Source organism: Serinus canaria, chromosome 12 (genome assembly GCF_022539315.1).
Source record: "Serinus canaria isolate serCan28SL12 chromosome 12, serCan2020, whole genome shotgun sequence".
Classification (NCBI taxonomy): domain Eukaryota; kingdom Metazoa; phylum Chordata; class Aves; order Passeriformes; family Fringillidae; genus Serinus; species Serinus canaria.
Window position 1 is genome coordinate 7740183 of NC_066326.1, and position 18682 is coordinate 7758864.

The window sequence follows — 18682 nt, forward strand, 5'->3', positions numbered from 1 at the left end:
GCAGGGATATATGCCAATGGAACAGCTACATAAAGCATTATGTGTTTTCACCTTTTTAAATTGCTATGCCGATAGCAAAGGTCCCCCTATAATAAAGCACTTTATTATAGGGGGACCTAGTAAAGAAATGTTATTAGATATAGGGCAAAAAGCATAAGTCCTTGTAAAAGACCTGGAAAATGGGAAACTCATAGGCTCATTTCCCCTCATTACATGGGGAACGGGTTATGCTTGTGTTTCCACAGATACTGGTCCTCGTTGGGTTCCAGTCAAGAACATCAGGCCCTTCATCAAACAACCAGCTGATCAAAATACAGAAAAGGATTCATGCCTTTGAAGAAGTGGTTTGGGTTTCCTAGAGACGTCAAAGTCATAAAAGACAAGTCTTCCGTCCTCGGGGAGCCAGTCGATCATATGTCCAGAGGTGGTCGGTACTGTGCTCCCTTTCCTTTTGATGACCTTTTTCTTGCTCTAGACTGGCAACACCCAGATCCCAGCCAGTTTGTAACATCTTTTGAAGAGGAGCTCTCTGCAGGTCTGTTAATTTCCTTTCCCTGCTTGACCTGTCACACAGGGCATCATCAAGCATGGACTCTGTGCGAGTGTCAAAGGTGTGGGTGCCTTTGGTATTGTGCATCTCATAAAAGAAGAGCTGACTGTTGGTGTTGTGACCCTTTAAGGAGCAGTCGGAATAATATACAGATTAAACAGCTGGTGTGTGGGCATCAGTATGGTTTGCCTGAACATCAGGAGTTATCAAGTGAGCAATGGCTTGCAGTTGTTAATAAGTTTTGTACTGTTAGTTCTAACTCCTCCTACAGCAGCAATGTAGAATCCTCTATTGCCATTGCCTCAAGCTAGTATTTGGTTTACCCTAGCAAAGGCTTTTCTAGTATTAGTACTTCCTCCTGTTACTTTTACTTTACCTGTTTATCAGCCAAAACTGAATGTATGGATAACTTTAGCAATTGAAAAGGGCAAGATACTTTATGCTTGGCTACAGCCTCTCCTGAAAACCCATTTACTACTTGTCTTGTTGGTTTACCTTTAGATACAAGGCCACATCCCCCTTCAGCTCATGTTCTTCATTTTGAGAATAATGCCGATCCATGGAACCAATGGGTCCCATATCTCCCTTGTGCAGCCCTTGAACCTCAGGAATTAGAACTTCTAGGATCTGTAAAAATGAACCTTTGTGTTAAATTTAATTATTCTGGGGCCAACCAGTCTAAAGCATGGAATGTTTCTTTGAGCCAACCCATATTCAAGGCCGAAATTACTCTTCCACCAACATCTTTTGCTCTACTAATGCTCCATTATCATTACCAGCAGGAGTGTTTTTCATTTGGTGAGACAGAGCTTGAGCTGCTATTCCATTGCATATTGAGGGAGGCCCCTGCAGTTTAGGGCGACTCTCACTGTTGACACCCATGATTTTACAACATAAATTTCCACAGAGAGGGAACGACAGTATTCATGTGTTTAGCCCTAATTGCGGCGATAACCTCGACTTTTGGTCACTACAACAGTGTTTGGCTGTCTCCTTCTTGCTCCAGGAATAGCAGCTGGAAAGACTCTGGGATTGTTAAACCAGCTAGACTGCTGGTTATCTCAACAAACTAATGGTGCTCCCCTTGCTTTAACAGGATTATTAACCAGTGTTGATTTGCTTAGACAAGTTACGCTGCAGAATCGAGCCACGATTGAGTTTTTGCTTTTAGCACATGAACGTGGAAGTGAAGATTTTGTTGGAATGTGTTATATGAACCTTTCTGATTACTCCCCATCTATTGATGCAAGTATTAAAGCTTTACAAGATAATGTAGCCAAATTAAAAATAGTAGATGGAGCGATTGGCTTAACAATCTTTTTGGAGACTGGGGGATTACTGGATGGGTCAAAAATTTAATTAAGATGGGAATGTTTGTATTAAGGATGCTATTAATTATACTGATACCTGCATTGCTTGATTCAGTGTATTCATAGACTGATTGATTGATTAATAAATCAGTAAAACAAATAACAATTGTAGAACAGAAAGGAGGAAATGTAGGAGATCAGACAGCTCCAGAAGATGAGTTGGGTAGCACCACAGACCTCCTGCCTCTGGTACAGTGGAAACTGGGAGAGATAAACTCAAGGCAAGAACAAGAAGTGAAGATACCACGTGTGATTGCTGGTGCAAGAGCATGTTAACAAGGACTTGATAACTGGAAAGATTATTTTGCTAAGGGAACAGGGGCAAGGGGCTCTGAGTTGAAAATTTTGTGAGGAAGTAAGAGAACTCTAAATTCTGGTGATTAGTGTAATAAACTGGCTTTGCTTGCATACAGCATGGTCTGTCTCTCTCAGTTGCTGCATCTCCTGGCTCAGGGGTTGGCCATGGGCTGCCCTTTGTCTCTGACAGGAGAAAATCCTGGTATAAGGCACAGGTTCCATGGTTCCAGGAAAATACTCATGCTTCCTTCTCCAGCTCTGAGTGTAAATAGCTTTGCTAAGGCAACCTTGCTCACTCCTTCCAGCCCTGGCTTTCTAAGTCACACTCTTGTTTTCTGCTTTCTCAGGATTAAACTCATAATTGCTTCTTGGCCTTTTCAAGTTTTTTCCTTCTGGCACCTCCACCAAGCTAGGGTGAGGTCAGGGGGGTTAAACCAGTGGAATGCCCCAGGCTTTGCAAAAACATTTCTACTACTTCAAGCTTGATTATTTCCCAAAATTAGCTTCTAGCAGAGACCTTTTAGGAGAGATCCAGTGACTTGGTAAACAGCTTCTGCTGTTTCAGCTCTGTGAATGTTTTAAAAAGCTTAAGTGCTTATATAATTTAGCTGAAGAAAGGTGATTTAGAATATTAAAATAAAAATAATGATGGCAAATTTCACAAACTGCTTTCAGAGTCCAGTTAGTAACTTTTTGTGATGAATATCTGCACAATTGAAACGAAGTAGCTGCTGTCTGCAGAGAAGTGAATGTTTGGACAATTGGTCTACTTTTGGAAAAACCACAGTACCTTTTATGAAGATAGATGGAAAAATAGAGGAAGACTGTAATTTTTGGAAGAAAATCTAAATGGTAATTTTTGTTACTTTCATAATTTGAAATTGATAAGATATTCCATAGTACTTCTTTCTTTGCAGAGAGAAAGATCTAAAATTTTATTAGCTACAACTTATGCTAAAAGCATTTCATTCAAGGAGGTCCTTATGGTTGGTATTGAGCACTTAGACTAACAATCCTTACCTATTGTTAGTGCTAAATTACATTTTGTTTTGACAGTTGACCACTATGTCACTTTTCCAGAGACTATTTTCTTCTTGCAGTGAATGTGACATAAGGAGAATGGTTTATCTATGAATATTGTTCCTTGTAGATTTTTTGTTCTTACAAAGATGCTCTAATGGCTTCAAGATTCCTGGGAAGAGTGTCTTTTTTTCATTCACTTGAATTTTTTTCAGTGCAAAAGTTGTAAAGTATTGAAAGCATAGATTTTCCTTGATTAATGTAGCCTTTGAGATTCTCAGCTTCTTGGCAACCTGTCCCTGAAGATTCCTTTTCTTTCTTTCTTTTTTTTTTTTCCATCACCTTCTTTCTCTTCCCTCCAAGATACAGAAGAGTAAAAAGGTATCTACCTGCTAGGGAAAAATATGCTTGAGCATAGCAAGGGGAATTAGTCTTATTCCTAGCTTTAAAACTGAAGTTGTTCTTGAGGTACCTTTGTACAGACATAAGGCATAGTGGATCTGTGAAAACAATGTGACGTAACAGAAACTTGACTTAGTGTAGCAACAGTTGAGCCTCTGATTATGCACTCCTGATTCTGAATTGTTGTCTATAGGTCTTTGCATTTAGAAAGTCTTTAAAAGAACCAGACTCCACTGATTCAAAACCATGCTGGTTTGCTTTAGATCAGGAAGCAAACCCAGTTATATGCTCTCTTTGCATTCAGAATAACATGAATGTCATGAAGTAGTGAAGACAGTGTGCATGGTCTTTTCTAATTGTCTTGAGCTTCCAAAAGATGCTTCAAGTTGTAGTTTCCCCTTTCTGTGCTTGACTCTAGGAATGCCCGTTGTTAAGTGGTGGTGGGTATGTGAAAATACTTGCAAAAAAATGTGTTATGTTTGATCTGTTTGTTTAAAAAGATGCAATAGTATTTAGTCTGTGAACTGTAGTTATGAACACTTCCATGTCAGGTGATTTCTGTGCAAGGCTGATGAGGAAAAGTGAGCACTTGGAAAGGTATTTCTTTCTAGTGAATTGCTAAGATAAATAGATACAGGCAGAGTGGTAAGAGTGGCAGGGCTTTAAGCTGGTTGTGCTCTTCTTTCTCACAGATTGCTATGCTCTGCTGCTGAGTAGGCAGTGAGCAGGTTGGGGACAGAGGGACCTGTGCTGCAATCCCAGTAGGAGTTCTCTGGAATAAATATGGTCCTGCAGATCCTAGCAGTGGTGTGTGGGGATGGTTGGGCTGGAGGGCTGAACTAAAAGATAAAGTCTAAAGAAGGGAACTCTTTTGTCATGATCCTGTTTAGTCTATGTGCAGAATGCAATTAGTAAAATTTTGGTCTTTAATGTGATTTGGTCTTAGGCTTTTAAAAGCTTGTGTCAGATATTTGTGGTTGGGTTTGATCTGCCCTATTACTGATTATGTAGGCTTTACCAATGACCATTAGAATAAGCAGTGCAACTGCAGAGGAAAAAGCCACAGGTTTTTGATGTTCAGTTTGTCATGCCTTTTTTCTCATTGTCTCAAAATCTTCCTTTTTTTGTTCTGAACATTTTAGGAACTGGGCTACATATCAATGACTCTTGATGCTGAATGTGGGGGTTCTTAACTGCAGCTGTCCCTGGAGTACAGCTCACCAATGACATGAATAAATGAGGACACTTCTCTTGTCTGTGAGAAGCTTACAAAGCTGCTTGCACTCTCTGACAATTGATGCAGAATTGGTTGAGACTTAACAAACCTTAAGACAACATTTATTCATAACATTTTCCCACAGTTTTTCCTATTTCTTACCTGAGAGCATCTTTGCATGAATGCATGGGTTTTGAAGTATAAATAGCTCTGCTTAATGAAGAGCATTACACATATATATATATATTCTATATGTAACTGTGTGTGAGGGAGCTATAGTTTGGGTATAGTATAACTAACTCTAAAATTCAGAGGCTTTTATTTATCATAGTCATGACTGACAGTCTTTAAAAAAAAATATACATCTTTTTTTTTTAATAGTAGGGGTGATGTCATTGTGCTAAAACATGTCTTTTTTTTTTTTTTTTTCCACCTGTGCTGGAGCCAGATTTGTTTTGTCCAGCTATCCTCAGGTGATTCCATTTCCTGGTAGAACCTTATGAGGTGAAGACCCTCATTGGAAGAGAACATTTTGTGCGTTTTGTGTGCACAAATGTGTATTTAATTCATCTTAGGGTGTATGATAAGAATTCCTTAACACTTTCCTTTGTAAGGTTCCAGCATAGACAGCTACTTCTACAAGGATATAAAAGGGCATGAAAAATGGTATTTGGAACTTCTCAAAACTAGTAGAAGAGTATGAAAAGTAGTAGGCTTTAGAGCAGGTTAAGCATGTCTTCTACTTGTATCTCAAGGTATTGCAGCTGTTGACCATCAAACAAGTTTCTTACGAAACAGCTCAAGGAAATCAAAAGAAATTGCCAGATCTGGTATGTAAAATATCAGCTCTGAAACAATGATCTGAATCACTGCCTTTTGCAAGCTTTGTAGATGATTGTTGTGGCTTATCAATAGGTTTTCTCTTGGCAGAGAATGTGGTGAACCCTCCTCTCTTGGTCCTGTTCCAGTGTTGGATAATAAGAACATAACTAATTCATCATCTCTCTACAGTTTGCCAGTAATCTGTTATTAATGCTTGTATTCAAGTAAATAGAACTAAGCCTGACAGATGTAAAAACTGTTGCATTCACATCCCAATGATGCAGTGAGGTGTAAAAAATTGACTAGGAACTGAAAAGTATAGCTTTTCATGAAACCTAATGACAGTGTCTAACTTCCTGATGAAAACACATTTTTGTGAATGTCAGTGCACAGAGAATTGTTTAGACAGACTGCAATGATGATTGCTAAAGAAATATTGAAAGCAATAAAATATAAAATAACAATCTTCCATTGGTTTTGTTATAATTCAAATATGTTATCACTTGTGTAGTATCATTTCACATGAAGAGTCACATAGTGTGACAGCTGATCCTTGAAAAGGAAGTCATGGGAAAAAGGTTTTTTTCTAATATCTTGAAGACTTAATATGGATGTTGTCATGTGTTTTATGTCTAAAACCCAATATTATGAAAATTTGAGATGGAAGAATCTTTGAATTAAATTTTTTTCCTTGTGGGTGGTGTTTGAGGCTCCAGTTAATTTTCATTAGCAATTAAAAGATCCATTTTTGAAGAGAATTGGTTTTAATCTTACTCAGTGGAAATACTTTGTTTAAGAGAGCATCTGGTTGTATCCTTTTTGCCTCTGCAAATCAAGCCAGCTGGAGGAGGCTGCTCTCTAATGGTATCCAATACAAAAGATTACTTTACTTTTCCAATTACTTTTTTGGAAAGAAAAGTTTTTATCCTTTTAAAATAATGGGTCACTATGTACATGAGTTAGTAAAACCCTTTGAGTTCTCTTGACATTGGAAATAAATTGCAAATCTTTGATCTCATTCATCTAAATTATACCTCTGCTAGGAAATCTCAATTAGAGGTTAGCAGGGTGCAGGCAGTAAGAGCTGTGCTCTTTAGGTTCTTACAACAGAAGGAAGCCTTGAGGGGGGCTGTGTGTGTGTGTGTGCACTCTGCCTAATCCCTGGCTCTCCTCAAGCCTGGAATGCAGGGCTGTGCAGAGCTGCATTGGGCATTTGGAGACAGGGCCACATCCTCTGAATGAGCTCAGGAGTTTGGCTCTTCTGGGGTGACTCGTAGTGCCCCATTATCTGCTGCTTTGACAAGAGGTGCTTGTCATGTTATTGGTGTCAGTATCTCCTTGAGGAGTCAGGGGCATTCTCACTCAAAACCAGAAAGCAAACTCCAGGTACAAATGATTGCTCAGAGCAGAAAAAATCTGCCCTGAATTTACAATGTTTGTAAATTCCAGGTACAAATGATTGCTCAGAGCAGAAAAAATCTGCCCTGAATTTACAATGTTTGTAATAATGTGTTCACTAGCTGTTTGTAAAATCTTCACAAATCCCAAGTCTTTACTGCCTTAGCTCCACACACCCTGTCCTTTCTGAATGAATTAGGTTGTCTTTAAAGCAAATGAAAATTTTACATTCTTAATTTGCCTGTTCTACTATAGAAAATGAATTATTTACATGATCAGCAAAAAATGCTTTAGGATACAACTTTGACACTATTTTTCTTTTTTATTTTAAAACCTTAATTCAGTGTTGCTTTTAAAACCTTAATTCAGTTTTGGTTTATGGTGTCATGGGAGGGAAACAAAAATGAACTTTGAAAGAATTGAATTTTATTTTCTGTTAAGAGGTTAAAATAATGTACCTGTAGATTTTGTTGTAACAGTATTTATCAGACTAGAGTCAATTTAAGCTTCTGCTCTGTTACATCTGTGGAGAGACAGATGGCTGAAAAGAATATAAAGAATGTAGTATATTTCCAGTTCTTTCTGTTTTCAGTGAAAGAGCTCTTTGGGTCCCTTGGCTGCCTGAATACAGATGCAGAAAACAAGAAGCAATAGTGCAAGAAAAGGAATTTGTTTATGAAATTTCATCCACTGAAACACACAAAAATTCTCCATCCTCTCCACTCCTTCAAAACCAAATTACTGAAAGCTAGATAACAAGAAAATCCTAAAAATTCATTTTTTAACTGAGTTTTTACATTCGTCATGTTGTGTGCTCTTGGACAAACTGGGCTGACTTTTTTTTAAATGTTAAACTTTTATAAGTGACCATGCACAGTACTTTGTTCTGTCACTTTGAATTTCTGTTCATATCTCCAGTTCAGTGAGCTTTTTCCAGTGGTATCAAACATGACTCAGTATTGGGAAATGCTATCAGAATATTAAATTTGAGATGCTTTGTTTAATTTTCAAGTTTCATTTAATGATAGGACACATCCCTCCAATATGCATAATTAATGAAACACCTTAAGCCCAGTCCATCTGAGTGCTGCTGGCTATCAGCTGGTAGCAGAGGGTTCATCATATATACCAAGCCCTTTTTTTGCTCCACTGTTTAAAAACCAAAACCTTTTCTCAATCTCATAATAGAGGCTTAGTATAGGTTTTGTATATGTTCATATTGAAAGACACCAACAAACCAACAACCACAAGAAACTGTCTTCTGGTGGTAAGGTCAGAGGTGATTGCTGTCACACAAAGGAGGAGCTTGACTACTTCTGCAGGGAGACACAAGTAGAACTGGCTTAATGAAAGGACAGATTCTGCCTCTAAAAAGGCGGTGAAGGAGACTTGCTGAGGCTTCAGGATCTAAAAAAAGGTTTTTAAACATTAGACATGGTGGCAGAGTAAACAGCCAGGTGATGGGAAGCTGTAGAAAATAAAAGAGGGATACTCGGAAACAAGAGATGTTTAGGAATGTGAAGGAGGTTTTAGACTAAAGGGATGTATGGAAATCTCCAGAAGAAATGCATTTGATATAGGAGATATGGTAAAATATGGAGTGCAGGGATGATGAGATAGTATTTCTAATAAGCAGCTTGCACTTGCATTCATCGCTGCATTTCAACCATTGAGAAATCCAAACTTTATTTAAGGAAAAATAATTTTCAGAAATATCCCTTTATATAGTTAATAGCCTGTCTGGTCAGTGAGCTGCCAAATATATGCTGAGGCTAGTATTCCCACTGTGATTTCTTTTTCCATAATGGAAAGAGCAGGAATGGCTTTCATAAAGACTATTTGTCATCTTTTAAAGGATGTATTGGATTTTTTATTTTTTTTTTTCATTCTAAAAGCATGGCCTTTGGCATTCACAACATGCATTTTTCATAAATGCAATTCCTTGGCAGAGTGACCTATTCTGATGTTTGTAAGAAGGAGGATTGTATCAGGCAAAGAACTTTAGGTAGTTGAATGCAGGATACTATAGAGCTTTCATAATGCAGAGAAAGTGTTTCCTAGACAAAGGAAAATAAAAATCATCACATTGTTAAAAAGTTTTAATGAAAATATTTTACTTTGAAAACTTAAGTTATATTTGATCTGTTATAATTTTGTGCATTTTCCTACATTCTGGCTTGAATTATCATTAAAATTTTAGTTCAAAGATACAATTCCTAATGAAGCCTGCTCACATAGTTGCTGGAAAATTATGTTGGAATTGTTGGAAAAATGAAGTTTCCGTAACTCTGGTAATCTACTAAAGATAAAATGAATTAGAGTAGAACCACAATTCTTTTTCTGTTTCCCTTTCCCTCAAAAAAAACCCCAATCCCAAACAACCAACCCTAAAATTTACCCATCCTATTGCTTTAAGGTATTATTTATAGATAAACCTTTTGGTGTTAGAATAAGAAATAAGAATTGTTAGATTTCAGTTTAGCAGAAAATAGTGCTGACCACCTCTCCTGTTGGCCTTGGTACAATTCTTACAATTCTTATTTGGTGTGAAAGGAAGGAATCTGAAAAATGAACAATAACTGCCAGCAGTATGAAAAAGTGTATTTCAAATTACTCTATTAAAGCTGTTTAGCTCACTAGCTTGGATAATGATTGATAGCTTAGATATCTTAGATATTGAATAATTGCCCAATTTCTGTTAGCGTAGTTGAAAAGTTGTAAATCTTTTTGCCTTCTCAAAAATATCCAATGCCTTCTAAAAATCACATTTGCAACAGTTTTTAAATGGCATTCTTAAATCCCCAACTGTTATCAGCAGCAGTAAGACTTTAGTGGCTATTGACTACTGAAACTGTATTTGACTTCGGTATTAAATATTCTGCTTTCCAAGGACATTTATGGAGTAAAAAGAATTCTCTGCCTACTTCCCTCCCATAATTAATAATTTTGTCATGTGCCCTCTCTGTGCCTCTTCTGTAACCATGGCTCACCTTAATACCAGTGTTTGACATTAGAAGCCTCTCCAGAGAGAAAGAAAATCATTCAGAAATGAGCTGGATAAAGGTTATTAAACCAACACTTAAGATTCTAGTCCTGCACATTTTCCTTTGCCCCTAATTACATGCCAAGAACAGCAATGTAGAATTTTCAGTATATACATGTGCTGAATATATCTTTATCAGTGGAAAAGTGCCTACAGGGAACTGAAAGTTTACTCCCAGCAGTCACATATATTGCTTATATACATTTGGAATGCTGTTTTTTTCAATAATGGGGAGGAAATACTGGGGTTGAGTGTCCTAAAATTACACATTGAAGTACATATGTAATAGGATTCTTTTCTTACCCCTTGTTGTATGGGTCGGGTTTTTAGCTGATGTTGTTTTATTGACTGCACTGTTACTCTTTCCATAAGTAAAGGCAAATTGCACACGAAAGTTTGGAACATTGAATTGATGCTATGTAAATACATCCCTGCTTGCAAACTTGTCACCTCCTGGAAAGCTCCAGGTCTAACCTGAATATCAATAGCCTCAAGACATGGAACAGTGTATTAATTTTCTAAATAACTTTGAAATGTAGGCAAAAACCCACTTACCTTAAGTTTTTCTGTTTCTAAAGCTTCTAAAATCCATGTAGACTGGGAAAAAGTTAATTTTTAATCACCAGAGCGTAGCATGCTCTGTTACATTGCCTTTACAGGTAGCAGGCAGGGGCAGCTGCAAAGCAGTGATAATTTGCAGTGTGGCTGTTCCAGCTTGCAGTGCGTGACCCTGACAAGGTCGGGTCCTTTCAATTAGCAGGATGAGGCAGTGAGTTCCCCTGCCATTATGTTCTTCTTGCCAGGGTCTGCTGCTGATGTACAGAGTATTGCATAGGTTGACCATGAAATCTAATTCCTTCAATAACAATTTAACACAAGCTTCCTTTCCTAATTTATAAAACTATTGGAGTCTTTTCTAACCAATATTTTCAACCTTGAGCATGTCAGTTGAATGATTTGAGACTATAGAAGGTCTCTAGATCTTTTTTTTTTTTTTTTGGCTTTTTCAGTGAAGTTTGCCTAATACTGAATGAAGTTATTTTGCCCTCATGAGGGCAGTTCCGCTTAGCTGAGCAAAGGTGCAATTTTTGATATTTAGTGCTTACTGAAAAAAAATTTAAGTAATTGTAGCATTTATAAAAGCTTTAGAATTCCCAATCTGATTAGACTGCTGCTGCTCATTAATAATAATAAGGCAGCACCACAAAGGCATGTTTTAGCCAAAATGAGAATTTCCTAAATTGAGAACTTTTAATAGAGTCTTTTCAAGAAACAGAAAAGGCAGTGCTAGAAAAAAGGTTGTGAATTATGAAAATCTGGAAATTCTATTTTATCCATAGGCATGGTTTATAAAATAGCATTTTATAAATAAATTTAGCTTATTTCTCAGTTCTTCAAATTCAGATTTTTTTGACAATAAAAAATCCCTGATCTGGTTAGAAAAGTCAAAACAAGAGACAGATGTTGTAGAATTATGCTGGATGTGTATGTAATGCTAGTTTTTGTTTTGTTCATGGTTCAGTTTTCAATTAAATACCCACTAAAAAAGGTAGTTAAACTGGGCAGGAACAATTATCAGGGGTCATGTCTTTAATGATTGTTTTCCCACTTTAACATCTATGAATTAAAATTTTGTCTTCTTAACAAAATAGACAGATTTTTTTATGTCCAAGTTTTCCTCTTTCTTTGTTTCAAGAATCTCCATTTGTTTTGGTTTTCTAAGCACATTATAGTCCTAATTTGTAAACCAAATAATTTTGTTTATTTTGAAACACTTTCCCCAAGTGTAGTTTCGATGTTGTGGCCCTTGTGTCATTATTGATGTTCAGGGCAATGGAAATGGGGCAGCATTTCTGCTGCTCCTTGGCTCTTAAAATTCATGTCATTTGCTTAAAAATTAACTTTCATGGTGCATAAGCATTGAGGGCATCTGTTGAAAAACTTCTTGACGTTATTTTTAGATATTCTTCATTTCAATATGTGTTGCTTTTAATATTCTACTTCTTGGTGAAATGATGAGGAAAGCTACACTGTAGTGTTATCACTATTGATACCTTAGGAGTGTTTATGCTCAATTAAAATATGCAAAATTGAGAAATAAATTTTGATTAAAAACTCATTTTACTTAGCTGATGTGAAGTTTGATAAAGGTTTTGAATCTCTGAACTAGCATTCATTTTAGTGCACCAGCATCTGTGCTGTGTTCCAGATTTCTTTCTGATATTGCCTTCAAAATGAGCATCGTGTCTCCTTATAGTTCTCTGCTGGATATTTTCTGGTTTGCCAGAAGGCATTTAATTACAAACTAAGCTTATGCTAGTATTTGATTCAAACTGAAAAATGTTATTCTGATTTTTGGATCTAATCCTTTGTGATGTTTTTACTTATATAGATTGTAATGTGCCTGTTTTAGTAATTTAAAAATGTTTAGATACTTTACATTTCCTTTCAGGGTTGTCTGTTAAATTTTTCATGTGATGCAGTCTGAATTCCTCACTCCTACTGGTGTGGCTTCTTCCTTGTTCACACACAGGTTGTGTGCAAATATTTGTGGTTTTATACTTGCAAGTATTTCCCTATGTACCTGGCTCTCTGTCTTCTATCTTGAAAAGTAATTAGGGAACATGCAGTTATCAATATGTACAAAAAAATTTTAATAATTCAAGAGTCCTGACTGCCGCTGCTTTGTCAGAATCTGTTGTTCTGTTGTAAAATGAATAAGCAGATTTAATTAGGGGAGTTGGAAGGAGTATTACTTGAGAGAAAGAAGCATTCTGGTGCATGATTGATGCTAATTCAGGTATTTTAGGTACAACTGTTGTCCAAATGATTTCTGCCTTGACACCTGGAGGTTGCACTGTTTGTGTGTTCAGGGAAGGAACTGTAGGGTCCCTGTTTATCTGCAGCTGGCCAGGGGGTTGCAGCCATTCATTTCCTGGTGATGGTTTTATTATCTGCTTGTTTGTAAGTTTTACTGTTCCAATCTTGTCCCATCCTCTGTTTGAGGTGGAACTGCCAACAGGCAGTCAAAGCACGAGTCATGTCATGGCCCACTGGGCTTACCTGGTTCTCAAGCCTCAGTAAGGGCTTTAAGTTCTTCTCTTGATACTTAGTCTGGAATTCAGTTATTAAGAGTCTGACTTTTATCTTAAATCTCTCTGAAATGAGATTTGTTGGAAAACATGCACAGCTTGAACTTCAGTCAAAAGTCTGCATTTAGGGAACACATTCCCTTTCATGGTCACCCACAGAGCAAACATTTAGAAATGCCTTGCAGACAATTGATTTGCTTAATCCTTTATCAACTCATGTTTTGGATCTCAGTTTTTAAGAAATAATTTTGTAACACGTTTTTTGTGATAATTGCATTATTGATACCTGCAGAAATAAGTATTCTATTTCTTGTGCTATCCCAGGCTTTTTTCTGACTGGAGTTAATTCACTGTGTGTTATATCCCTTCCATAGAAAGTCAGTGCCATATTTGCTTTCATCATGGGAATTATGGCATACAGGAGTGAATCAGTTCTACATTTGACCAGTAACTCAGTAACCAGCACTGAAATGCTTTCCTAAATAAAATCCTGACCTTTAAAAAGTCTCATCAAATGTGATGTGTTTTGTGCACTGTGTGTCTCCCCTCCAAGCATGGCAATAGGAATAGATATTCTGATAGATATTCTGGGCAAGGTACAGATCAGATTGATTTACTTGGTGTACAGTTGCTTTGAACCTGTTTGTGATAGAGACTTGTGGTACTAATGAAGGTCTTTTCTCTTGGAATATTTTCACTCCCTTAATCCTCATTTTTCTTTCTGGCTTTTTTCCTTTTTTTTTCTTTTGGTTTGTTTTTTGTCTTTTTTTAATGGAACTGTTGCACCATCTTATTTCACAATAAACTCTGAATTTGTTATAAAGCTGTAGTGTTCCATTACAATTATTGTAGCTGCTTGCTTAAATCCAGTTTTGATAAAGCAGAAAATCAGTTTCTAAACCAAGTAAATCTCTACCAACTTGTCTCATTTTATCAGTGAGAACTTGTGAGATTTTGAATTTTCAGGAATTTTCTTCCATTACTGGTACAGATAAGTGGAGCTGTAGCAACCTATTATTTATGTTGGAATGGGGATGAAGGGGTAGACTTTGCCATGCTAAGCAACAGGGCAGGCTATTGCCTATGGAAAAATTGATTATAAGACTTATTTTATTGCAGTGCTAATAAAACCAGGCTGCACTGGTGTATAGTATGCATGGACACCTCTCTTGTACTTGATTTATACCAGTTCCATAATTTTTAGAAAAGGAACTTTTAAATTTCTTGTAATAAGAACTTTTCATATTTTCTCTTTTTCTGTGTGATTTATAGGAAGTCTCTTTCTCTTCTATACATTGCACTGATTTCTGGGAAGATTTTGTAAATGTTGCTGATTGCCAGTTTGCACCCAGAAATCAGAATTACTGATTTCTTGGGGCCAATTTATAACACATCTTGTAAAGCTGTACTGAGTTTAGGAATTACAATATCACAGTCTACTTCTGATGGAGGCTGAACTGCCTTTTTTTTTTTCTCATATTTGTCATTACCACTCAAATAACTCACTCCAAAGTGTCTGTTGGTGTGCTGCCTCATGAGTGTTTAATGATGACTTTCATTCAGTCTGGGCTGTCAGTAGGTCAGAGATGCCTCATATCTTGGATGGAGTTATGAAATATCCTGTGTTTATTACCCTATTAAAATTCATTTTAAATGTCAAAGTTTCTAATTTGAACAAGGAAATTTAGTTTAGGAGTATCTTCAAAGTAGCACACAATCTTCTCCTTGAGTATCAAGTGAAGCATCAGATAAAAATAAAAGGAATTTTATAGCATATGATATTTAATTCTTTCTGTGTTTTAACTTCAGGTAGTTTGCAGAGGGGATTATAAGAAATAATCATTCTGTGGTCTTTTATGATTTACTTTTTATGTTAAAAGCAGTTTGGAGAAAAGGCCTGTCTCACCAAAGATACTGATGATTTTAATAAAACAAACCCCAACATTCTTAGCAAAGTCCACTGCAATTTTTTCCTTTAGACAACTCTATGCTTTGCCATCCCCAGAATGCCTCATTGTTTACTTTGACCCAGTTTGTTGTCTGTTCTGTGATGATAATTTAATTTTTCTCCCGTGCCAAGCTGTGGCCTGTCTGCCCAGGCCATGTCCTCTCTGCTGGCTGGGGTGTGTTGGGTCCTCTTCTCACAGTAGTGTTTTCCTGCTCAGGGGGCTGCAGCTTCAACAACCTGAATGTTCTGCGGCAGGTGAAATATTACAGGGCAAATAGATGGCCAAGCTTGATGCTAGTGTGAGTCTAAAATGGTCCAGATGAGCATGAAGATTATCAGGTAATGATTAAAGGAAACGTGTTTCTGAGCCCTTTCAGTGTGGTTCTGTTTCTGAAGCTAGACCCCCAGTTGTTCTGTCAGCAGCTTGTAAAACCTAAAGCTAGAGCTTTGATAAATAGTCTCTTTTCTTGTTAATAAAGAAATGCCATTAATGATATCAGATATCAGAGGTACTGGCTTGTTGCTCTCTGATTAATTCCTTGTGTGGAAGTATGAGATTAACAATGGAGGACAAAAGACATGATAAATTCATTTAGTGATAAGGACTTAGAGTAATCAGGAAGTAGCTTGCTGGTTTGTGGAGCTTAAATGTTAAATTCCTTCACAAAAAAACCCCAAACTGTTGTGGTGTTTTTTTCAGTATCACTAGATCACTGTTGAGTTTTGAGGATAGATCATGTGAAGCTCCACGAGGCAAATAGCATGTGCCTTGGATGTCTCAAATTCTGTCAAATAATCAGATATCATTTGGTATCACACAGTTAATTTCAAAAGGAAATGATAGCGGCATAGGAGAAAATAACTGTAATTTTTTAAAATAATGGCAATGAATTTTGTTTGAAACAAGCCTCGTTGTTTGAGACCTCCATCATAATGGTGTGTAACACTCTCCAAAATCCCATTACTGTAACGTTCTCTCCAGACTAATTTACATGTTTGCATACTCAGAGTGTGTACAAAGAGGTATCATTTTCAGAGATGCTGGCCTGCATCTTGAATTGATCATTGCTGTACCTGTGGGGCTGAGTATTGACCCTGAGGTCAATAGTCTATTTGGAATGATAGAAGTCTCTATTGTATTCCAAAATATCCAATAAAGCAGCCTTAAATTGCTTATATATATAAAAAAAGATAATGATGTTAATGACAATAACAACTTGGATTTAATCATCTCATTTTCATGACTTGAACTTCAAAAGTTTTCATGACATCCTACATTTGTTTAGAATGTAAGTCACAGTTATTCAGTCATTATCAAATGTTAGCCTTGTCAGCTGAATCTGTTTCTCTGAAAAAATTTGCAAAAAATACTTGTTCCTTGTGGCCCCACAGAAAAGAGACTCTTGGTTTTGTTTTACAGCATGAACAAAAATGCAACCTGTCTTAAATTCTGGTATTGATGTAAGAAGAGTTAATATTGGGAAATTGAATTACTTTCATGTGCTCTAAATATAAGTTTCAAGACAGTTAATTTCAGAATGGTGTTTCTCAGCAGATGTGTGGAATTTATAATAGATCTCATCCTCACTATGTGCCTTAATATACAATTATATAAAAATTCTAGAAATGTCAAGTAGGGAAAAATTCTTAATGCAAATCAATAACAATTTGGCCGTATTGCTAGATCAGTTGTATTTCGTGGTTTGTAATTTTTCAATGAATAGAAAATAATGTTTTACATAAGCATTGTAATTTCTTTTTATATTGATTTGTCTTGATAGTTCCTTTAGTTATTAGCATGACTATTATTTGTTTGACACTACCACCTAGTGAATGTCGTTCTTGTCATAAGCTGCAGTGCAACTTCCTGCTCACACATAGAAGATAATTTGCCAATAATACCAAGAGCAGGACAAAATATTATCTCCCTTTTACAGATGGTCTGCTTAATGTGAGTACTTACCTTGGCTTCTGGGCAGAATTGTACAATGCATGCTGGAAACTTTGCTGCCACAACCACGTTGTCACTGGTTCTTTTGGGATTCAAACTGAAGCCATTTGGATTCTCTGTGTATAAGCTGCAAAAGCAGCTCTTGATTTGAGCTGTAGGGTTATACACCTCAATGGGGTGACAAGTTCTGTCACCAGTACTCTGTTATTGAGGGCTAATAAGGAAAGAGCCTTACAAGCTGTGTTAGTTTAATCCTCCATTCAAAACAGCCCAGTGTCTTGGATAGTTAGAGCCTTGCTTAGGTGGAAGCTTATGTATTCAGGGTGTTTTGTGTTAAGGTCCAGAAAAGAGTTGAGTGGAGAAATCAAGTTGCTGCAGAAGCCTGAGTCCCTGCGGTTGGAGCAGCTCATCCTCCCATCTTCTCATGCTTCTCTCTGTTGTTTCTTTGCCAGAGGATTTGGGAATCTCATCACTGCTCCCTTCATTCAGGCCCAGAGTTCCCTCTTCATCTGCACTTGTTAGTTGGTGGTAGTTTCCAGAGTGATGTAGTGATTGCATTTGGGGGGGAGGTTGTGCTTGATGATGTATTTTCAGTGGCTCTTCACTACCCTTGTGCATGTGCTAGCTCAAACAACAGGTTCATTTGGTTTGCTCAATTTGTGTGTTTTTAATGTTGTTTAGTACAGGTACTGTTGAGTGAGCACATATACTCTTAGGAGTGACACAAATTAATTCCACTCCCATCATAGAATCTCTCCATGGATTTATCAAACATTGCTGCAGTTGTGAGTGATTCCACGCTCTCATGAGAAGCATGAGATTAAATTCTGTCACTATGGTACTGTTTTTAATTAATTTAACCTCCAAACTAATCATTTCCCAGTGTCAGTTTCTTTCTCTTTGGTCAGTAGATAAATTAGTTAATGGCAAATTAATTAGTTAATGCAGTCAATGTTTAAAAGCTCCATAAAAGGGATTAGAATGACTGGTGCAGATTCTGTAAATGTTGCAGAAGTAGGGGTTCATATCTTTAACGGGAAAAACAGAAGTTGCATTTTTGCGTTAGTTGCTTGACTGCTACTGTTGAATTAATTGTGGAACATGCTCAGCTACAAAGCAAGAGTGGAAGCTGAAATATTGTAGTGCCAATAGCTGGATCCTGAAGTGATGTTTTTGTGATAATTTGGAGAATAACAAAACCAAACAGGAATAACTCTGACCGAGCTGAAAAGAATTGAGCTGTGCTGTGTACTGAGGAATGGGCTTTTTCTTTTTTTTCAACATTAATTAAGGTATCTCAAAAATAAACATACTTTTTTGAGTTTTTTGAAAGAGTCTCAAGTCCTTAACATTATCTATTAATTCATTGCTTAGTTTAGTCTGTGCATTCTTACTGAAAATGTCTTTATGTGGTGAATAACAGGGAAACAAATACAATGAACAGATGATTGTTGCACTTTTCCTGTTTCAATGTAGAATGCCCATGCATTTGGGTTTCCTGGGAGATAAGCCTTGCAAGGAAGGCTTAAACAGGCAGCAGAGCTGCGACCCTTGAAGAGCCCTGTGACCTGAG

The 18682-nt window shown here is 36.9% G+C and overlaps 1 protein-coding gene across 5 annotated transcripts in view; it reads left to right on the forward strand.

Annotated features, from left to right (window-relative positions):
- The window catches only part of FHIT (fragile histidine triad diadenosine triphosphatase), a 517693-nt gene that overhangs the window by 42393 nt on the left and 456618 nt on the right, over positions 1–18682 (forward strand). Inside the window, exon 1 of one of the 5 annotated variants that reach the window (XM_018915205.3) lies at positions 301–431. The exons of the other annotated variants lie outside the window; for them this stretch is intronic. The gene's annotated coding sequence lies outside the window, so the exon portion shown is untranslated. Of the gene's footprint in view, positions 1–300; positions 432–18682 lie in introns of those variants that run through there. 5 annotated transcript variants of the gene reach the window in all.